Raw genomic sequence first — 23,959 nt, forward strand, 5'->3', positions numbered from 1 at the left:
TTTATTGGAATTTATGGCACCAAAATGAGGTATATAAATGGGTAATTGATTTTTTATTGTATTCTGATGAAGTCCACTATGATGTGGATGAAAGCGATAAATGAGTACTATTTTAATTTATGCTGAACATTAAAACAGTGTGGTTTTACGTATCCAGTCGTTGCATTGTTCCTACCTCAACTCCGTTACTATATAGCATTTGTTTTTTGGCTTTATTTTGTTGTTCTTATGCTGTTTTCCGATTATTAGTACTGGACAACAGACACTCCCGTAGCAGTTATACATGAGCTGACCTTTGCTGTGGTGACTCAGGGGCCAGAAATGTGCTCCATGTCAGTACAGACAGGGCAAGTGGGAATGGCCTTAGATGCCATACAGCAGTATGTGAGTCCAGCAGGTCTTGTTGCAGCCTAGTGTTTAATATCCCATTTGACATAATTGCATCCCCCTTCTGCATTCCATTACAAGCTTACATGACTGATGTACCTGTTATAGTGCTGAAGAGTTTCCTCACAACAATGCAAATGGTTAGGTTTGTGTAGTCGCAGTTTGTCTTTGTATAAATGGGTTGAGACCTTTGTTGCATAGGCAGCAGCTTACCTTTTGTAGGTACTGCTCATATATGTATATATATATATATATATATATATATAGAGAGAGAGAGAGAGAGATATGTATATATAGAAACACTTTATAATCGAGAGAGAAAGAGAGAGAGAGATAGATATATATATGTATATAGAGAAACACTTTATAATCTTGAAGTACTGAAATATCGAATTTCAGTATCTCAAGACTATAAAGTCAAAGTTTGAAAATAGCGTAAGTGCATAATCATAAATTTGAATATCTCAAATTCACAGTTATGGCTTTACGCTACTTAATGTCTGGGATTGTATGTGGATGGTGTGCGGTGCCGTGTGTGGATTTAGGTGTTATGTCAGGTAAGTGAGTGTTTTGTAAGGGTATTAGGTGGGAGTTTGAGAGTATGTGAGTGCGATGATATGTGTGATGTGTGTGTGAGGGACTGTAGAATGTGTGTGTGTGTGTGTGTTTGCTTTTGTTTACTGTTTGTGCAATCTCAGAGTTAGGATATATAAGTAGGGGGGTTACAGCCCCCCACATGGGGGGTGCAGGGGGGCCAGTTTTGGTGTTTCGGTGTGGTGGATTTGATTTCATGGTCTCGAAAAACTGAAATTTGAGATTTCAGTATTTCGGGATTATGAAGTGAATATATATATATATATATATATTTATACATATATATATATATATATATATATATATATATATATATATATATATATATGTGTATGTGTGTGTGTTATCTATATATACATATACATGTAATTGAGAGTACTATGGATGTATAATTTTTCCCTTATGTTAAATGATTGTCGTGCATGGTTTGTTTGTTAAAACACTGCAATTTTCTGCAACTCAGATGGTGTAGAGGTATGTTGCTGTGATTGTAGTGAACAGGATCCTGGGTTCTAGACTTTGAAGTGGTGATGTTTTTTTCATTAATATTAAATGAACAGAATGCATGATATTTTTATAAAAGCATTACAGTTTCCTACAGATCAGATGTTGTAGTGGTATGATGCTATGATTGTAGTGCACAGCATCCTGGGTTGGAGACTTGACAGGTCAGCTTATCTTGTTGCTGGGCAGAACAAGGGCTGATGGAAACAGAGTGATTAAGGCACTTTTAAGCAGTTGTAAGTGGGTTTGCGTGGTTTTGCAGGAAGCTAAGCGATGCAAAGAGACGGTTAAGCCCTCTTAGTTTCACTTAGCATTACTTACTGCCACTTACACCCATGCTAATTTTAATTAAAGAAAAGAAAAATGAGTGATAGGACAGTGGTGAAATGGGGAAAGCAGGGGGTAAAACATTAGGAAAACCAGCTAGGGATGTGCAGTATAGGTGTAGAAAGGGACCATAGCTCTACATTTCATCTGCAGCAACAGCTGTAAATAATGTGTAGAATATTGAATTTACAATCTCACATCCCACATGGAGGGCTGTTGGTGACAGACATTTGCAGAATAATCTGTGGATAGATTGATTAGGTTTCAATGTACATGGGGGGTGAAATGTAGAGCTATGTATGGGGCAATTTTTTTTTTTTTTTTGCAAGACAGATGCCCTTTTTTAAAGTAAGAGTGGGATGTTGGGGAAGGGCTGTTGGTATGTTTGGGGAGGTAGGTTGGGTAGGATAGGCTGCATTTGTAGACAGACAAGACAGACAGGACAGCAGACAGGGGTGATATATGACACATGAGGGGGTTAAACACCTTTGATGGGGAGGGTGGTTGGGAATCCAAAGCCCATGAGCCCCCAAACGGATACTGTGGGACTGAGGTCCCTACCCTTGGGCTGTCATCACTGCACCTTCATGGCCCCAAATGTGGTTGTGCTTGGTGCTGAACAGGACTCACAGCCTGCCCTTCAATGTGCCCCAGGCAGCCCTCCATGTGGTGCAGCCGGTCCTCCAACTCCGTATGGATGATTCTGCGCACCATACCCCAGAACTGACTGCAGGTGACAAGCTCTTGTCCACGCCTGTTCCCAGCAGGAGACAGGCCCTGTCCCCTGAGGCTGTTCCACCCAAAGGTGGTGCAGGACCAATGGATGAGGAATTCCTGGGTTGGGTCCCAGATGTGCTGGGGCCAGTGCCATGGCCAGATGAGGTGGGACAAGTGGATCTGCCTGGATCTGCCTTCCCAAACATGCCATGGTTTTGAGGTTTTACAAAACATGTTGGTTAGTCATAAACAACACATTTCAAGATTAGTTATAACAGCATGCATGGGTGTTCCAATTAACCTCATAAAACAGATTTGAAACAGTTGCAAAGCAAACAGAACACATGCATAAATGGAACAACAGTATGCATATTAACAGCATGCTAGTAACGTTCACGGCAACAGGCCACCAACAATTGTATTTGAAGAAGGTATGTTAACATGCAACCATTCAAATATATGAACAATAATAGAACACAAGTCCCAACATTAGGTCTGGAAAACAACATACCCATAGTATATGAATTATAGTATTGATCCAGACAAGGAGTTGGGGGAGAGACAAAACATCCATTGACAACTGTGTATGCTTCTATTTTCCAGAGCAGTACTGCTCAATACTGCATGGGTCTCTCCTCACTTTACACCTACCTATGGCCCATAGCTTCTGTAGCACAAACATATCTATTAAGCTGTCAGATGGCAATGGTATGGGGCAAACTATGACAACTCTGGGTACATGACTAGAGGGGACTCGTACATGTCAGGGTTACATATCTGGCAAAGAAGGGGTACCATGAACTGCTGCTATGTGAGTGCACTACTGGCATACTTCACCTGGTTTCCTATTTGTGTCCAGGGTTATTGGCAGCAGTGACCACTAGCCATGACAGCATGACACTTAAGAGACATGTACTGGGAAGAGTGCATGTTGTATGTTCCTATCCTGCTGTCATTTACAGGTATGTGTTGGGAAAGTTGAACAGCTGTACACAGTTTATTAGTATACCCTTCATACAGTTACTACTAACATTTACTTACCTGTAAAACCTGTGGAGAAAATATCTGTTAACACTACCCGACTGTTTTTACATTTATTCCTGATTTCTTGTGTGTAGATATGCACTCATCTTAGTACCACTCACTGGATTTGAACTGTGTCTGGGTGTGAAAAATTAACAAATAAGCTACTTCTCATCACACTGAGTTACTAGAGAATTGCTGTTTCTTGCTTCACTGGTTTCATCCTGATAGTCTCTTAGTTAGACAGTCTGAGCTTATAATCCTGTGATACATCCATGACAGATAGTGTACTGTGCATGAATCCTTTGGACTACTACAATCTGGAGAACAAAGGTTAACACAAGGCAATGCTGCATGGAACACACTTTGATACATTACACATTACTATTCAGGATTCAGAGATTAGTGAAGTATATATTTTACATTTCATTTATATCTTGTTGTATCACTCCATTCTAAGTCTACTACAACATACCAGAGTAAACACAACAGTTTTTGTTATAGATGTTTATTACAGATCGATATTTATTCAGACAAACTTTATTTATTCAGTTAACACAGTAACAGTATACCTACTAGCAGTAAACAATATACCCCTTCTTAGTTATTTGCACAATATACTGCAAAATAGATTTTTAATCACTCACATGTTGGTGTAGCCTCAGCAGTCTGTCAGCATGGGCTGCAATGTTTCTGTGAGAGAAAGGAACAGATTGAAATGCATTTCTATATATTTTTTCTTTAAATGTGAAATAATGTTCTGCATTTTAGCTAATTGTAGAGTGCACTCAGTTTGAACTCAGTTACCTGACTTGGAAAAAAATATATAGCTTGGCATTCATTGTTAAATGGAAGCAGAAGCAAAATATGTTAACTATGCAGCTTTGTGAAATTTATTATCTACCAGCAGGTCATGATGAACTCTTGTATGCAGCTGTGTCTCATCAAATAGGATGGGTGAGATAAACCAAGGCAGAAGGAATTGTTCTTCAGAAAGGAACATTTGATATATGGGACAAGGACTGATAACAAATCAGCTTCAAAGAAAATATGTTATTCTGACAATTCACTAAACTGCTGATGCAGGCAGAAAAGACACTATAAAGACTGGGACTTCTTCCTTTGTATCAGTCTTTTGATTCTTATATGCTGTAGCTGAAGTTACATTTGGTGTGTAAAACTTTCATTGTTATGCTAGGTGTAAACCTCATCAGCAATAAATGAATGTCGTAACAGAAAAACTGTCTCAGTGTTTCATTGAGTAAAGGTACAGACTACCAAAAAAGTGTAGTTTAACTGTGTTTAACAGTGGCTAGCTCAGTCCAGTTGAAATGACCGGGGAGGTGAGCCTGAATAGGTGCCTCTCACAGTGCGACATTCCAGTGCAGTCTTTCTTTGAATTGATTCTTCTCTTCCTAACTTCATCCATTGACTGGCGGGTGAAATACTGTGGCACAGTACAGAGCAGTACAATATTTATCCTTCAGACGGTCGGTGAATCATGAGGTAATAAACTTTCTACTGCCAAAAATTTGTTTCACCAGCATCTAGCGAAAGACAGCAGAGAATTTTACCACAACTGATCTTAGTGTCAAGACTGGCTACCTTGTCCTGAACATTTGTGGTAAATATTTTCTTCTGTTTTTTTTTTTTTTAACAATGAGTGTAATTCATGAAAATGCCAAGAAGTGCACTCAGTCTTTTACTTTTGATGTGTGTGAACCTTATATAAATGTGTGGAATTATTTAAATATGACCAGCATGTTAGCACATGTAAGTCTTTGTTAGGTAAAACAGATAACCCAGCATTGTGTAAGTGGATTTCTACCTTTGACTTGTATGTACTTAAAGCTAAAGTGCCACAGGACACACAAAAATGTGCTATTTGCAATGATTCAAATGTTGATTTTGGCATGACTTGTCATAAACGTATTATACAAAACCTGGAACACAACCAGGATAAAATAATGCTTGAGGCACAGAAAATGGTCACCATTCCCATATATCCTGTTGTAACACATTTGCAAGAGGGTGATCAAGATGTAAGAGTTTGTACTTTACAGTCTGATTTGCAGGAGTTTAAAGATTGGATTACTAAAGTTAGCAGCCAGCAGGATTTTGACCTCATGGGTCATTTTCAGACTTACTGATAAAGGGAATGGGTCGGGTAAAATGCAAAGTGACACCAGTGATTGTACATAAAAATGTTTTCATTTCTTAAAGGTTTCACAAACTGAAATAAGGACCTTTAAACAAACTGTTATTGAACAGGACAGTAAAGCTATTGGTATGATGGAGGGATTAACAGATAAAATTGTACATCTGGAACAAAAGTATAAAAAAACAGCTGGCTGATGCACACAGTGGCACAGCTGTTGCTAGGCAGGAAATAAACACATTACAAGCTCAGCTGGAGAAAGAGGAAAATGAGGCTGCTAAAGCAACACATTTCGCTAACCAAGAGCTTTTCAAATTACAAGCCCAGTTAGAAGAATATTGTTCTAAAGTGTTAGATACTGCTGCTACTAGTCCTGTAATAGCCTCAGCAGGCTTTTCTGCTGAACTTTATCATCAGTCCAGGATGTTAGAAACTTTCCCTAAGTGGGATGCACAAAAGGGTATTTTTCATAACATGGTTGCATTTGCAGCTTGGGTTCTTAAAACTGTAGGCACTGTGTGGAATGATACACTTGCATGCTGTTTTTGAAATTTTATTCCACAACGTTTTATGGCTTATATTCAGTAAAAAAAGTATCCAATATAAACTAAACACTAAAGGATGACAGCAGTATTGTTAGCCTACACTAGGGGAAATCTCTTACACAGGAACTTTTAGACCAGTTTCAAATGACAGTTTGTGATTCTTTAGAACAGGCTGAACATTTTCAGTTGGCATACACGTTAGTACATGGCATTAGTGAAGAAGACATAAAGTGCATCACTTCTCAAAAAGCTGTTATGCACACTTTTTTGGATCATTTGGAAGGTGTCCCAGGGGATATTAAACCTATTTATGAGGAATCTTCAAATACACTCATGGAGTTAGTAGATAAATTACTGTGAGCACATATTATGTGTAAAGATAATGCTATCCATAAGCAAAAAATGTACACTCCCTGCTCTGCTCCCGTTGTTAGTGAAGTGAGGGGAAGGGGACGTGGGGGATGGATTAATCAGGGACAACAAGTCCCACAGGAGGTAGCAGGACAACCACATCAAGGGCAAGTTATACAGGGGCAACAAAGGGCAGCATCAGCTCTCCTAACCACTCAGTTAATTTCTCAAGTTAGTCAATCTATAGAGGGTCCTCAAAAGAGACAACCTATTTGTTATTTCTGCAAACAGGTTGGTCATGCTAAAAATGATTGCAAGTATTATCGCAGATGGCATCAGGAGCAAGAAGCAAAGGGTAAGTTTATTACTGTAAACAATTTTGATAAGCTACGAATACCATGACAGCAACATGTAATACAGCCAGAGGCACAAACACAGCAGTACATTTCACAGCACTATGTGATAGAGGGTAATAGGGGACTGCACCAGCAGCCCCTATAAACCACAAGCACTCAACAGCCAGTATTCCCAGTACCATAAAGGGATGGTGTGACACCTAGTGTCAATATATAAGGTAATGTTGTTAGTACACAGGATATAACTACACTTCCTGACTTTGTTCCTGACAGTTCAGTAAATCCTGCTTATCAACAGCAAATAGCCTTGCAGCATAAACTTAATTGATCTTCTTATGTTGACTATGAAGAAGCTGAGGAAACACTGCAGTTGTGCCCTTTGCAGTCCAATATTACCAGAGATTTGGGGTGGGAATTAAATCTACAATAGGGGTGCGCCCCCCTACCCAAGTCTCTTTCCTGACTAATTTCAAGAAAGGGAAAGATGCATGACCACTTATTAACATTTGGGTAGAGGGGAACCTGTGGGAAGATGTTCTTCTTGATACAGGAGCAGTCATCTCAGTGACAGGTAGGCGTTTGTCTCCTGACTTATCTAAATGTACATGTATTTCAGGTTTTAATGCTTCTGGGTGTCTAGCCATAGGTAGCAAACCTGTACAAATACAATTCTCCCGTCAAGGGGTACCAGTGAAAGGGGTATTTTTGATGCATACTTCTTGCACTTCCACAATTTTGGGAATGGATATATTGTCCAAAATGGGAATTGCCATAGACCTTCCTAATGGTATTATATGGCAAGGACAAGGTACCATGCTATGTATGATTGAGGCAATACATGTATCAAAACAGTTCTAAAAAGGGCCATACTGTCAGCCCTACTGAAAATGAAATATGGTTAAAGTTAAAACAACAGTTTCCTACATTGTGGTCTCAAGGGCCCACAGACTGTGGGAAGCTGCAGGAAGCAGTTTCTGTAGGACGTGACAGAGATTTTATTCCACCATTTCAAAAGCAGTATCCAGTCCCAAAGGAAGCAGAGACAGACATGCAAAATTGCATACAATGATGGCTTGATGTGGAAATAATTCAAAAGGGAAATAGCCCAACAAATTCACCCATATGGCCAGTTAAAAAGAAAGATGGCACTTACCTATTGGTTATTGATTTACGAAAAGTAAATCAATTCATGACTCCCCAGTCTCATCTAATTCCAGAGGTCCCAGAACTAGCAGCAAGAATAAAACCACAAAGTCAGTGGTTTACGGTCATAGACTTAGCTAATGGTTTCTTTGCAGTATCACTGCAGGAAAAAGATTGGCAAAGGTTTGCCTTTATATTTCAAAATGAACAGTATGTCATGACACAGGTACCACAGGGATTCCAAAACAGTCCAATTATATTTCACCAGACAGTTTGACGAATACTACAAGGTCTAGAATCTGATGATTCTGTTTTGCATTACATTGATGACATATTAATACAGTCTGAAACAGCAGAACAGCATTTACCTAAAGTGACACAGGTCCTTCAAACACTGCAAGAGGCAGGGTTTAAGGTTAAAAGTGAAACGGTGCAATTCATGTCACCTGAGGTAAAATTTCTAGGTACTATTTTACGTCCTTCCAGGCATACTCCTTGTTCACAGAGGGTGCAGGGAATCTTGCAAATGGATAAACCGGTTATCATTCCATATTTGCACAAATTTATGGGCATCATGAATTATAATCGGGAATTTATAGAGGATTATGCCAGTGTGGCAGCTCATCTGTATGATATGCTTTCTAGACAGAAAGAATTATCCTTTCTGGAGTGGGTATCAAAGGAAAATACAGCTTTTTATGATTTCAAGATGGCATTGGCCAAGGCTACAGAACTAGTAGCCCCAAGTCTAACACGTTCCTTTGTGTTACAGGCAGCAGCTGGACCTAACACACTCTCTGTTGTTCTTTTATAGGAGTGGCCTCAGGGCTATGATTCTCGAATGGAAAGGACTTTACGCCCCATTACATTTTGCAGTAGAAAAATAACACATGTTGAGAGGGGGTACCACCCATGCATTCACCAACTTTTGGCCATTTATTGGGGTTTAAAACAAACTGACTGCCTAACAGCTTTTTCTAAAGACATTATAGTACAGACACCACATTATGCCATGCAGGCTTTGGTAAATAAGTCTCAGCTAAATAAGCTGATTGATGATGTCAGTCAAGCAGTTTTTGCAAAATGGTTAGCACTATTTAGTGACAAGCAAGTTACAATAAAGGCAGGAGATAAGTATTACTTATCTGACTTTATGGGATATGAAGGAAAATGACACAAATGCATTAGGCACATTTCAAATCCAGAAAAGCCCATTCTGTCTCCTGATTTTCAGAAAGGCAGGCCATCCATCTTTGTTGATGGTGCTTGATTTTGGGACAATGGACAATATCGGACAGGATTTGCAGTTGTACCAGAAAGTCATTCTATGGGACAACCAACTCTAATTCAGTTACTGGGACATATGTCTGCTCAGCGGGCTGAACTAGAAGTGGTTCTTCACGTGTTACAGAATTTTCCATCCGTCAATATTTTTTCAGACAGTGCATACATAGTTCATTCTCTGCAGCTGCATATGTCTCCATGGGCAAGGAGAGGGTTTGTTGATAACAGGCAAACCACTCAAGCATGCTTCTGTGTTTCAGACTATTAGAGATTTGGTTTATAGTCAGTCCCTTGTGGGTTGCTACAGTATCTTAAAAGTAAAAACTCATCAGAAAGCTACAAATGAGATTTTTCAGTTGAACAACTATGCTGATCAGATGGCAAAGAAAGCAGCAAAGGAAGGAATGCACTTATATCCTACAGAGCACCTTTCCAGTGTACCAGATAGAACCACTGCAATACATGCCATACAGACATTTTCAGTTCAGAGCTTGCAACATGATTTGCTCAAGATCCAAACTAAGTTTCGACTGCATGATGAATTAGAAAAATATATTCTTGTGGGAGAAAGTCCAGGGCAATATTATGCAAAATGTTTTGAAGATGGGTCTAGTCTTCCTTACATACCATACCAACAGGCACAACAGTTAGTGACATTTAATCATCAGATATTGGGACATTTGGGTACACAAAAATTATGGCCCATTGTAAAAATCAAGTATTGGCATCCAAAGTTAAAGAAAATTTGTGATTTAGTGCATGCTGAATGCTTAGTATGTTTGCAGGTTAATGCTCAATTAAAAAAAAAACACAGTTACTAAGGGTAATTCCAGTGGATGGGCCTTGGTATGCTATTCAAATTGACTTTGCAGGTCCATTACCCCCAGCTAAATGTGGGTACAGGTATCTTCTAGTGGTAGTTGATGTCTTTTTAAAGTGGGTAGAAGAACTTCCTACAAAAACAATGACAGCTAAGGCTACGACAGAGGCCCTATAAAAAACATTTTTTTGTCATTGGGGATGGCCATGAGTTATCGAATCCGATAATGAGCCACAATTTGTCAGTAAACTGATGAGAGCTTTGTGTGACCATCCCCAGTCTAATGGGATAGTTGAACGAATGAACAGGACTCTTAAGGAACACCTTAATAAAGCCTGCTTGGAAAAAGGCATACACTGGGCAAAGCATTTTCTTGGAATCTTGCTGGGTGTCAGAGCAGCTCCACACAGTAAAACAGGATTTTCACCTTTTGAGGTCATGACAGGTAGGAAGATGCCTGTACACTTACCATTCGGTCCTACTGTTAGTACAAACAGACCATTATTAGAAATTTCACAGCATCAGCAATGGTTAAAGGATATTTCTGAATTATGTCAGAGTTTGTCAGAAATGCAAGCATTCAAGTTACTTTCAAAGGATCCTGTTAAGCCAGAAAAAAAAACTTCCCTCTGGGACACAAGTATTAATTAAAATGTTCCAGATGGACGGTCCATGGGATAGTAATTGGCAAGGACCTTTCGAAGTAATTGCTCAGTTAGGACCTCTAGTGTATAAAGTTAATGAAAAGAAAAAGAGCAAAATGATTCTTGTCCTAAGGGACCAGTTGGAAGTCATTAAGTGACTTCATGTTTTGTGTTTTTTTTGTAGACTCACGGTGAATGCCAAGTCTGAAACAGTTGAGAAAGCATCTATCAAAACAACCTTTCAGATTAGTACCACTTATGTGGAAAGGTTATATCATTCATAACGAAGATTCTGTTTGTTATTGTACTGATTTTACTCATTGGAGCCCTCGGGGTAAGGTGTCAAACAGGAGGAATGCAAGTTTGGAAAATAAACAATGACAATAATACTATAAACCTAGTTTGGAGTAAATGTCCACAAAAAGTAAATTTTTTCACAGGCAAAAACAGCAGGACAATTTTAATTGTCCATATAATGCTGGTTGTATTTTTGGGCACATAAAAATTCCCAGTAATGTTACCTTTTGGTCCACGGTTTGCAGTCATTATTACATTCGTCCAAATAGTCCTAAGGTAATCCTTGAATTTGTTTCCAAAGTTTCTATTAAATGTTGTCAAGTTCCTCTGTTTTATTTGGGAAAAAGCAATAATTCAAAGGAATATCCACCATCAATACAATGGCTAGTCTTCACCTATGTGAAAAAGTGTGGTAATCATACTATGCAGGGAATTAGTATTCCTCTCAATAATACAGAGATACAATAAAATGTTACTATTGAAGTTTCTGTAATATGTACTAATGTCACAGTCATTACAGGCCATATACATTGGGCATATGTTCTATCAATATTAACAGGTAAACCTACCTCTGTTCATACAGAACATTTAGTTAAAATCCCTTTTACCTGTACAATGGTAGGCAGACAATGCCAAAAGTTGTAGTGCATTTTAATATCATGTTTCCAGACACAGGCAGGTGCTGATATAAGAGGGCATGGTATGATACTCTGTTAGGTGGCTTAAGCATGGGAATTGGTGCTATTAATGCAGCTGACAGTGAAATTCTAAATAATCGATTAAAAGTAGTGGGGGAAGATACCTCTCAGATTCTGTATTTACAAGCATTTTGGAATCCAAATATATGGAAGACACATCTGCACAACATAAATTATCAGCAGCAACTTTTAAACAATCATAATGCTATGCGGCTGCACCAGTTAAAATTTGACAGTAACATGATTTTTGTGAATTGGACAAAGTGTATTATGCAATCTTTGTATGTGGAAATTCAGAAAAATAGAGTACAAACTGAACTTATGTTACAGAATGAAATTGTTTGGCGACAATTGTTTGCCAGATGGATACCTAATACTAACTGGATTAGGTTATTCACTGAAGTAACATATTGTACTCCAAAATATTGCACAGGAAAGTTTATGCATTATAATGTTACTGATGCAACTATTATGTGTCAATTTACTATGTTACCTATGATATTCCTTGTACCAGGAGGATACAAGTATTGGTTGCTACAATTTGAAGGCAATTATATAGATATGAAGGGAAAAAACACAAAAAATTGAGTATTATACCCAGACTCAAAATGGACTAATTTGTGGACAACATTCACCTGTCTATGAACCATGCTTACTGCAGCAGTCCGTTAATTTGTGTAAATGGACTATTATGCCTATTTCTTTTCAAATGTTTATAGAAGTGGCTCCACAGTTTATTTGCCTGGTTACAGATCAAGATATAGGTCATATCTTAAAGTTACCTTTTGTAGGATGTTTATTGCATGTTAATTTCCTTAAATGGAATAATAAAAGTTATGTGTTCACTGAATCTATAGAAGTAATTGTTTCCAAGAATTGGTATTATGACAATACAGTTTCCCAGTATAGCTGTATCTTTGAATAATTTAAAAAACATAATGAGCAATACTAAAATTCTCTGAGAATATCTGGAAAATAGAAATAAAAGTATTCTGTATTATGAGGCATTAAGTATCATTGCAAAAAATAAACTACTTAGTTTGGCTGAAAAGACCAAAAAAGACACTGCCCACAATTGGTGGGATATATTTGCTGGTTGGTCAAATTCAGGAAAAACCTGTTAAATTGGTTAATGCATCCTGTACTAGAATTGTTAGGCATTATGGTCATACTAACCATCTGGAATTGCTACATAAGTTGCCATTTGCAAAAACATATAGAGTTCAGCAGATAATGATGGTTAACCTAAATAAACTGAAAAGATTTCAATGTGTACAACTGAAGAAAAAGTTGAAAATGAACAGTCATTTTCTGCTTTTTAAATAAAGAGAGGGAACTGTGAGAAAAAGGAATGAATTTCTGTATATTTTTTCTTTAAATGTGAAATAATGTTTTGCATTTTAGCTAATTGTAGAGTGCACTCAGTTTGAACTCAGTTACCTGACTTGAAAAAATATATACCTTGGCATTCATTGTTAAATGGAAGCAGAAGCATAATATGTTAACTATGCAGCTTTGTGAAATGTATTATCCACCAGCAGGTCATGATGAGCTCTTGTATGCAGCTGTGTCTTGTCAAATAAAACGTGCAAGATAAACCATGGCTGAAGGAGTTGTTCTTCAGAAAGGAACGTTTGATATATGGGACAAGGACTGATAAACCAGCTTCAAAGAAAAGACATGTTATTCTGACAATTCACTAAACTGCTGATGCAGGCAGAAAAGACACTATAAAGACTGGGACTTCTTCCTTTGTATCAGGTCTTTTGATTCTTATATGCTGTAGCTGAAGTTTCACTGTAATGCTAGGTGTAAACCTTGTGTGCAGTAAATGAATGTCATAACAGCAGAACTGTCTCAGTGTTTTCATTGAGTAAAGGTACAGACTGCCGTAAACTTGTAGTTTAACAGTGTTTAACAGTTACTAGCCCTCTTTGCTGCAGCTGTAGGAGAGAAAAACAAACATTATGCATACCTGTCTATCACATCCTCAGGCTAGAATTTGGTACACCTATATCTGTGATACTTACAAACTGCTGGAGCACGGTTGTCCCTAGCATCTTGAAACCACTGGTCCAAGAGCTCCCCCTTCTTCTGCTTTAGGTCGACATAGTGATGCCAGACCTGCTCACCAGTTTGGGCGATGCCAGTGTCACTGGTGAGATCATGGGCGAGGTGGTCCCAAGCCTCCGCTTTATACTGTGAGCCCTGGTACTGGCCCTACAACAGTCTCTCATCATGGTTACTTATGAGAAGTCTTGCCATGACCCTGGACTCCAGGATGCCCCAGTGCTGCACCCTAAAGCATGAACCCTCACCTACGCCAGCCATGGTTCCTGCACAGGTTGAACTATAACATGCACTGGCTGTGTTCCCACCAGTGCGGTTTAAATAAGGCCATATTTCTACTCTTTGCCATCATTGGTCAATTTTGAAAGTGATGACTACAGCTTAGTGGTGCACAAACCCGCTAAGCCAAGATGAGCACTGCTTAAAGGGGTAGATGTTGAGCTGTACTTAGCGGTGCACAAATCTGGTTACCTAAGATGACTGCTGCTTAGCATTCACATTTAAGCAACCCTTACACCATCCAGTCATACCTGAGCACTGCTTACCATTGTTCACTTTTCTTTTCATAAAATGTCAGGTTATGACTTCATTAATCATTACTAACATATTAATAAGTGTATATGATTTACTTTACATGATGCCCCTCTATGTGCTTTCATTACATTACTATGGGGTGAGACTATACTGTATGGGACACTTGTGTGTACTTGGGTGATTTCACGTGTTATATGCACTCACACTTACATTTCAGACGAGCTACACTACACTGGTTGGCAGATATAAATAACTACATAATTTAAAATTAAAATAATAATTTTAACACTGCTTTTCTGTGTAAAAATAAAGTGTCTCTTTTGGTACTCGAACTGTGAACACTTGCATGAGAAACTGGGATTCTAACCACTATGCTATCTCAGCATGAAGAGTTCAGCTGTCTATTTTTATTTATCTCCTATGGCATGTTTCAGCAATGCTGAACAGATGGTCATGATGCAAACACCTGCTAAGCTACACTTAAATATACCTTAGAATAGAAAAAAAATAATGAAAACACTTTATTTACATGTATCTGTACTCATTGTCAGTCACAGTAAGGGAAATTATAAAGGGAAACATAGGGACAGACTTTACTTATTGGTCTTACAAAGTTAGGAAGTGTGACTGTGCTTTTCTAGCAAATCATTGGCAAATCACTCAGGGTTTAAGTCAGAACATACTAACAGATATTTGAATTTCAGATGTCATACCCTTCAGGAAATCCTTGCTACTGCAAACCTTTTATTCTATCAACTTTCCGGGTTTGTCAGTGCAATATTTAAAAAGTGTCCCTATTTTTGTGCCTTTGTCCCCCCGTTATTTATGGCTTTGTACAGCTTTCTTGCTCTATGAAATTGAGAATTATGTGAGGCAGGCATCTGGGCATTCTACAGCAACCGGTACAGTTGACGACTATGGCCATATGGCACTTTAAGATGGCAGACATTTGTCTTTCAGTCTTCATACCCTTCAGGAAGTCTGTGCTACTGCAAATCTTTTATTCTATTGGCTTTCTGGATTTGTCAGTGCAATATTTAGAAGGTGTCCCTAATTTTATGCCTTTCTTCCCCCACTATTTATGGCTTTGTACAGCTTTCTTGCTCTAGGATGGTGGGAAGTATGTGAGGCAGGCATCTGGGTATTCTGCAGCAATGTGTATAGTTGATGGCTATGGCTGTACGGTACTTTCAAATGGCAGACATTTGTGTTTCAGTCTTCATACCCTTTGGGAAGTCCGTCCTACTGCAAACCTTTTATTCTATCAGCTTTCCAGGTTTGTCAGTGCACTATTTAGACAGTGTCCCTATTTTTATGCCTTTTTCCCGCCAATATTGATGGGTTTGTACAGATTTCTTGCTCTAGAAGGGTGGGAAGTATGTGAGGCAGGCATCTGGGCATTCTGCAGCAACCTGTACAGTTGACGACTATGGCTGTACAGCATTTTTACAATGCAGGGGCTGTGTGACAGAACCTGCCATACAGCACCTGCATTGTTTCTTACTCCCCTAGCTATTTTAGTGCCTGTGGACACTGAAATACTCATTTTATATTTCATTTCAGTGTCAGGGGACACTGAAATACTTTTAGAAAGTGCCATATGCCACTTTCTGAGTGCAGGGGGCATGTTGGATGTGTGTGCACTACCTAAACACGCCCCCCTGTACTCAGTACTTTTCATATCCATTTAGCAAGGCTGCAGCATGCCTTCATGAATATGCAAGGTACACTGCTGTAAATACTAATGCTAAACAGACATGATTCACTCCATGCAGGATTACCACTATTCCTGCAAGGAGTTTATTGAATCCCAGGGATTGTTTTTTTTCAGGACTGAAGCACTTGCCACAGAGATTTTTGTCTAGAATAACTTGTCATGAAGCAAGCAGTTTACTTAAGTTTTTAAAAGTAAACTGTAAGATCTTTTTTAAGTTGAGGGGCACATGAATGGATAAGATAGCTAGAGGTATAGTAAGGAGTGACAGATCTGGGATTGGACCTTTGTTTTTTGTGCTCCTCTTGAAGGGCACAATGTCAGGGAGAGGCACTGAGTGCTAGATGTGTGCATGTGTTTTGGAGCATGCACGGGTGAGTGGTTCTGAGACTGTGACTGGTTTACTTATGAGTGGATGTCAGTCTGTGTGTTTGGGTGGATGGTGTCTGGTAGTGTGTGTGCATGTCTGTAACTGTGTGTATATGTTTTTGTTGTGGCATATTGATATGTATGGGCAAGTGTTTCTGTAACTGTGAGTAAGTGTGGGCTTATATGTGAGCTGATGTCAGTGTGTATGTGGGGGGAGGGGATGCCTAATGTTTTGTGTGTGTGTGTGTGTGTGTGTGTGTGTGTGTGTGTGTGTGTGTGTGTGTGTGTGTGTGTGTGTGTGTGTGTGTGTGTGTGTGTGTGTGCATGTGTGTGCATGTGTGTGTGTGTGTGTGTGTGTGTGTGTGGCAGGATATTTGAATGTGTGGGTGTGTGACAGCAGGGCATACTTTTGCTAACACAATATATGATCCACAAAGGAGAACACTAGTGGGGTCAGGCCTAACAGTCATGGGGTTTGACTCAGAGATATGGTAATATGCCAGTAATTAAATGTTTCTCATTGTGGCCATAAATATCTCTAAATCACACTTACTCACTATTGTACTAACGAACCAACTTACTTTGGACAATTTGCTCAAGCCATAAGCAGTAAGCATTTAATTGTATCCTAGGAAAGTTGTGTAGATGTATGTATACACGCACGCACACACACACACACACACACACACATAAATATATCTATATATATATATATATATATATATATATATATATATATATATATATATATATATATATATATATATTTATATACCTTCCTTCATCAAAATTACACTTACCTAAATAAGAAAATCCCAAGATGACTTCATTGAAAGATGAACTATTCATATCCTCGAATCACTAATATTTTATATAGGGGAAAAGAACCACTTGCCCACCATGGTAAACCTTAACCTTTTTCCAGTGTAGTACGATATCGGAGTTGGTATATTTAGTTAGGGTGGTGTAGGGGTTGGGGGGGGGTGAAGCCCATCACTTGGGTGAGTTTATATGTGTTATTTTGTATTATTTTGTCCTGGTGGCCAAGTGGTTGTTTTCCCTATGTAAAATTTTGGTGATCTGTGGTTTAGAGTACTTCATGTTTCAAAGAAGTCTTCTTGGGATTTTGTTGTAAGTGTAATTTCGATAAAGAGAATGAGACTCAAGATATGTGGCCAGGTTCCCATGTATTTTTTATTTTATCACACACACACACACACACACACACACACACACACACACACACACACAAACATAGATAGATGTCTGTGTGAGTGTATGTGTGTGTGTGTGTGTGTGTGTGTGTGTGTGTGTGTGTGTGTGTGTGTGTGTGTGTATTTCATTCCTTAAACTGTAAAAGTTCTAGAAATAGTCCAGATTTGTGTGCATGTGACACTTTTTGACTATTTTGTACTTTACTTCAATGAGCAGCAATGTTAGCCAGTTATTATGCTTACCACCTTAAAGTTTTATCACCATTAACTCACTGTATACATTTTGGAAATATATAGAGGTTAAAAATTTACATTGAGAGGTACTGTAAGTAATCCAGCAATTCATTATTTGTTTAATTATATAATATGTGTTTTAACATTGAGAGGTACTGGAAGTAGTCACAGAAATTCATTATTTATTTAATTATATAACGTGTATTTTGTTTCTGTAATGAAATCTACATGCTGATTACCACATGCATGTGTTTCTTGAAAAAATAGTTGCTTCACTGCTATCTTGTTTGCTGGCAAATCCACCCCCGCTGTGGATCAAACAGGAAAGAGATGGAAAATGCATTGCTTATAACTACTGAGCATAGGCTATAAATGAAACACCTTGTTATAATGTTTTTATTACTTCAGGTTATCTTCATCTAACTTTGGTAAGCACTATGTTGCCATGGAGATATAGCTTTGTGCCACAATTTTTAACACTAAAAATGTGCTTCAATAAAATTAGAATAACTTAATTATCACTTAATGTAACCTATTCCAGCGTGTTTTGTCATATCCTTATAACATTTCATACTAGACAGAGATAGAAATAACTGAATAAATCATTGGTCTGCCTTCTTACACATCACATGTTGGAAAACTATTAACTGTTAACAAAATTACTGTGTATTTAAAGGGGAAGAGAAGTAAATCAGGGAAGGCCACAGAAGGCAACCTTAGCTCTCAAACTGTATGAAAATTAAATCACAGAAGACATTATTGGAAAATGAAGTAATGACCAGGAGTTTAGAGAATGTTGCATGAACGTTGTGAAGTGACAGTAAGATGACACATGCATGTCAGATATAGGTGACAAGAAAGATAATGATGGCATTTGAACAGGAAAGAAACCTAACTACCACCTTAACTGACTATTAAAATGACATGTTCATTGCAAAATGTACTCTAAAATGAGCAAAAGATGTGAAGATATACCTTTCATTATTTTAATTAAACATAACATTTAAGATGAAGATAACCTTACATACATTATAAAACAAGCTACTCCTTAAGCAATAATTTCTATTCAGCCATTCCATCCATTCTGTAGCTTTTTCTATTGAGTGGGTAATGTAGGCATGATTAAAACTAGAGTAAATACTGCGCTTAAGCTACAGTTAAGAAATTAATATATGAATGTGAAGTAGGAACATAGCAAGTCTAGTTGCATAGATACGCAACAACAATTTATAAGTTTAAACATGAACTAGACAATGGAATAATCAGCAAGAATACAAAAGCATTACATTATTTGCATAAAAATTGACAAATGTGGAGGAAAACATTCTGATTAAAAGGAGAGAAACAAAATATTTCAAAAGAGAGATTGTATTTGTCAAACTCATTTTATTTTTTCATAACACATCGTCATCTTACTTTATTATGTTTACTAACTTGTTTATTTCAGCTGTTGGCCATTATTATGTATTAGGGTATTCTTTTTTCAGTCAATGTCATCGGACATGTGTAGAGAGAGCTTGTCTCTAATTTCTCAAGTACCTTTTACAACTACTGCTGTGCCTGGTCAGTGTATGCAGTGTACATTATTATGTCACTTTGAACTGTTTTAGACCACAATCCATATAGTCTGAAAAATGTTTTTAATGTCTGATGATTTTATGTACTTGACTGTTATTGGAGGTACCCCAGCTCTCCACTGAAAATGTGGATTCCCCAGTTAAGTTCTCCCAGTCAGCAAAATAAATAAATAAACAAATAAATCATTCTTTAATTGAATTAAAATGTAGATTTAGACAGACTTAAATCACAGTGCACACACACACACACACACACACACACACACACACACACACACACACACACACACACACACACAAGCACGCATCACACATGCACGCACGCACACACACACACACACACACACACACACACAACTTGCACAACATTCAGGGACTACAAACATGGCTATTCAGTACCATTAGTAAATTTAAAGTCTGGCAAAGGAAACAGACCCTAGTATGCATTGAAAATATTAAAAACAATGTAAATGCAGACATTGTAGTGTCTGTTTCATTTGTGCAGTGTCACGTGTCTGCTAAACATTTAAGAGAACCATGGTTTAAAATATCCATTTTTGTAAAGTGTTGTTTAACACAACATTTGTTTATTTATTTAATGGCATACCTTGACTGATCATGGCAAATATCTTACTTTAATCTTTAAAGACCACATTTGCTTGCTAAACATTTTCTATAACCATGTTTATTTGATTTTGAATACCGAGACAGTTTTTCACTGTGGGCAGTTTACACTAGGTTGCGGAAATATATCTATCTGATCTATTTTCCAAATCCTTTCTTAAAGTTATGTTTGCAACTTATAATTTTATGGCACTCTCTGACCCTTTACCTTTACAGATTGTTATTAGTACATATATTCTTATTGTTGCTAAATAGCTCCAGCTTCATTATTTTATCAAAAAAGTAAAGTAGGTGCAAGTGTCTTTAAGGCTCTGTATAGTTATTTGTTTAATATCTAAGGTAACATCTGCCTATTACCTCATCTTAGCCCCTTAACAAGTAAACCCTTTCTAAAGGACTGTTCCCCCTCAATTTGTATATTCCATTGTAGGTCATGGAAAAACTACTATAGACATGCTGGCCTATACACTGCATGCTGTGCAGCTCTCTCTTTCTCTCCCTCCAGGAGGAGCGAATGCTGCAGTGGTCTGGATTGATTAAATCCCACTATGATGATAGAGCCAACACTGACTGCTCATTTGTTATAATCCGTTATCAACTCCTCCACTACCAAGCTCACCAGTGGATCCCATGCCATCTATGTCACCGGCAGGTCTTTATCAGTGTGTGTGTGTGTGTGTGTGTGTGTGTGTGTGTGTGTGTGTGTGTGTGTGTGTGTGTGTGTGTGGTGTGCGCATGTGTTGGTATGTATATTCTTCTCTGGTATGAAGTTTTGAAAATTGTTTTATAATTGAGATTATTAAAAAGTTATGAGACATCACCTAGGCACATAAACCCACAGGTGAGGAATCATGACTTAATTGGAATTGTATTTCATTTTTCAAAACTTTTTTTCTTTAGGATTCCTGCCAGATGTTATCAGTATTCATGTGAGGGGGAAAAAAGAAAACAAGAGAGTACCTACACTCCTCTCATAATTCTTTTGTAACATATGTAACATTTCGGAAATTAAGACTTGAAATTTGATCCTCTCTATCCACTTTATATGCCTTACCCTCCATTGATGATACTTTGTGATATGTTAATAGTACTTCTATGGATATCACTAATAATATTGGCCTTTTTCATCCAAGAAAGTTTAAGACAATTTCCTGCCATGGATAACTTATTATGTCACAAACCATTTGATCTACAGAGGCAATAGAAGAAAGCCCAAATAAAAAGTCGCCAACCTCAAGACATTAACAGCTATTCAAATAATTATAAAATAAATATACACCCATGATATGAAAAATAAAACAAAACAATTTCAAAACATTACAAATAAATTCCATTGGAAGTCTTAAACAGTGATGGAAATGCCTATGGTTACTGCTATATCTAACAATCTAGTATAGAATCAGTAATATACATCTTAATATTAATTTGTATGCAGTATTACATTTATGCAGTAATGAAAAAAATATTTGTTTCTGTTTCAGCCAGTTCTGCAACACTGAAAGATAAAACCTTGGTTATAACACAGGCAAAGTGATACTGATTTAGTGGATTCAACATCTGTTTGAGTTATGAGGGTAGCATGGAAGAATCGTTAAGGTATACATCTGTTCACCTTTCCAGTAAGTAGGGGTATAGATTGACATGCAAATAGGGCATAGTGCCCATTGTTACTCTAGTCAAAGTGAGAGATATGGGATGGTAGAAGCTCAATTGGACTACAGGTGGGTTGGTGATTCCTACTAATTGGCCAGTAGTGGCTGGTGACTTCAAATCAAAGGGGAGCTGCAGGAGACATCTGAATGGGTGGGGGCCAATGGGAAGTGATGTGGCCAACTAGGAAAGGGTGGAGCTATGAAATAGTGGGATCAATACTGGCCATGTTTACCAATTTACATGAAATAAATGCTCAGTCACTATGGCGCATGCTGAATACTCAACACAGCACACTGTTACATGTATATACACTAATTATGAAAATGACTGTCACATCCTTTATTACAAATACTGCTATCAGCATTTCAATATCTAAGGCTTACATGTTATTTAGTTATGTAAATATTCTCTGCATGGCAACAACATAAATCCTTTCAATGTCGATAATTATTTAACGTATGCTTATTAAAGCTTACTTGCATCTTACAATCTCAGACAAGCTTACATGATGATCATTAAAGCATTGCTACATAAACACAGAGCTACAACAGACACTGCAACAACATGCATTGTCTTTCTTTTTTTTTTTTTAAATATTTTTTATTGATTTTAAACAAAAAAAATGAATAAACAGTTACATAAGATTCACAGAAATTATTACAGATATTATAACACTTAAAATTCAGATAACTATATAAAGTAAGTGATAAAAGAAAAATAACTAAGGTATTTACAAATACATCCATTAAATGTTATATAATATGTAATACCTTGACCATTTCAATTATGTTTCTCATATAAAAAATATAAGAATGAGAAGTTAATTATAGTAATTATTGATTTTGTTTCAACAATTCCTGTAAATTAACCCACATATGATATGCATATATCTTTTTAGTTGTTCTAGAAATAATAGTTTTAAGTTGTAAATGACAAACTTCATTCAACATATTCTTGAATTCAGTAATAGTAGGAGGGGAATCAGATATCCAGTTTTTCATGATGCTTTTTCTAGCTACAGCAAGTATTGCCCATAGTAAAGGATATTTTACCTTTCTCATAGTACACAGTATAGGCGTATCAAAAAGCACCAAACACTTAAGTGTAAAATTATCCATGAATATTTCCTGTAATATTCCATTGGCACTTCCCCAAAATGCATTAATAGCAGGGCAATTAAAGAACATATGAGCCCAATCTATATTTACATCTGACTTGCATTTGTTACAGCAATTCTGTTTTCTGTTAATTTTGTTCATTAGTTGAGGTGTATAAAAAGATCTATACTTAAATCTCCATGTGAATAATTTCCATTTAAGTGACAAAGTAGTTTTCCCTGACGATTCTAATATGTTTATTTTATCTTGGTCAGACGGAAGTTCATTATTAATTTTGTAAAAGTAATTCCAATAGGTATCTGGGCAGCTGTATGTTTCGTTTCTTATGATTCTAAATGTAAAAGAAAGTTTGCCTGAATAAGTTTGATTATATTGTAGGACTGACTGAAAGTATTCTAATAATGCACTAGTATCATGTTTAGTAGTTAGTGCAATCAAATTTATTTTATTGTCTAAAATTAGTCCAAGAGTGTGTATGTCTAGCCATAAAGATTTATCTAACTGAAATTTGTGTATTATCTGATCACATTTTTAGCTTTGTTGTCTGAAATCAATTGAAACCAAAACATAAGTTCATTTTTGTTTAAATAGTGTAACTTTATTGAAGTCTGATGTTAACAAAGAATCTTGTGTAAATGCTATGCGGAATAGTAGAAAAAACATTCTTTATATCTCAGATGTGTAAACATGAAGTCTCTAAGGTTTGTTAGAAAATTATAAATATAACTAGTTGCAAGCTTGGGTGTTATATGCATAGTGAAATGATCTTTCAATATCCATAGCATAGTGTTGTTTATTATTTCTAATCTAGAGGTTAGGGGTCTCATTATAAGTAGCATAGATGTTGCCTCACAGTAAAGTTTCCATTTAGCTGAATAAGAAATATCTAAAAGTTGTACAACTGTTCTAATTATAGAAGAACTTGAATATAGGTTCACATTTAGGAAAGCTATCTCCCTTTGCTCCAACTATTTAGGTGTTGTTTAAGGGCTAGTCTCGTTTTT

The sequence above is a fragment of the Protopterus annectens genome, chromosome 7.part1, assembly GCF_019279795.1.
Source record: "Protopterus annectens isolate FY-2018-M chromosome 7.part1, PAN1.0, whole genome shotgun sequence".
NCBI lineage: Eukaryota > Metazoa > Chordata > Ceratodontiformes > Protopteridae > Protopterus > Protopterus annectens.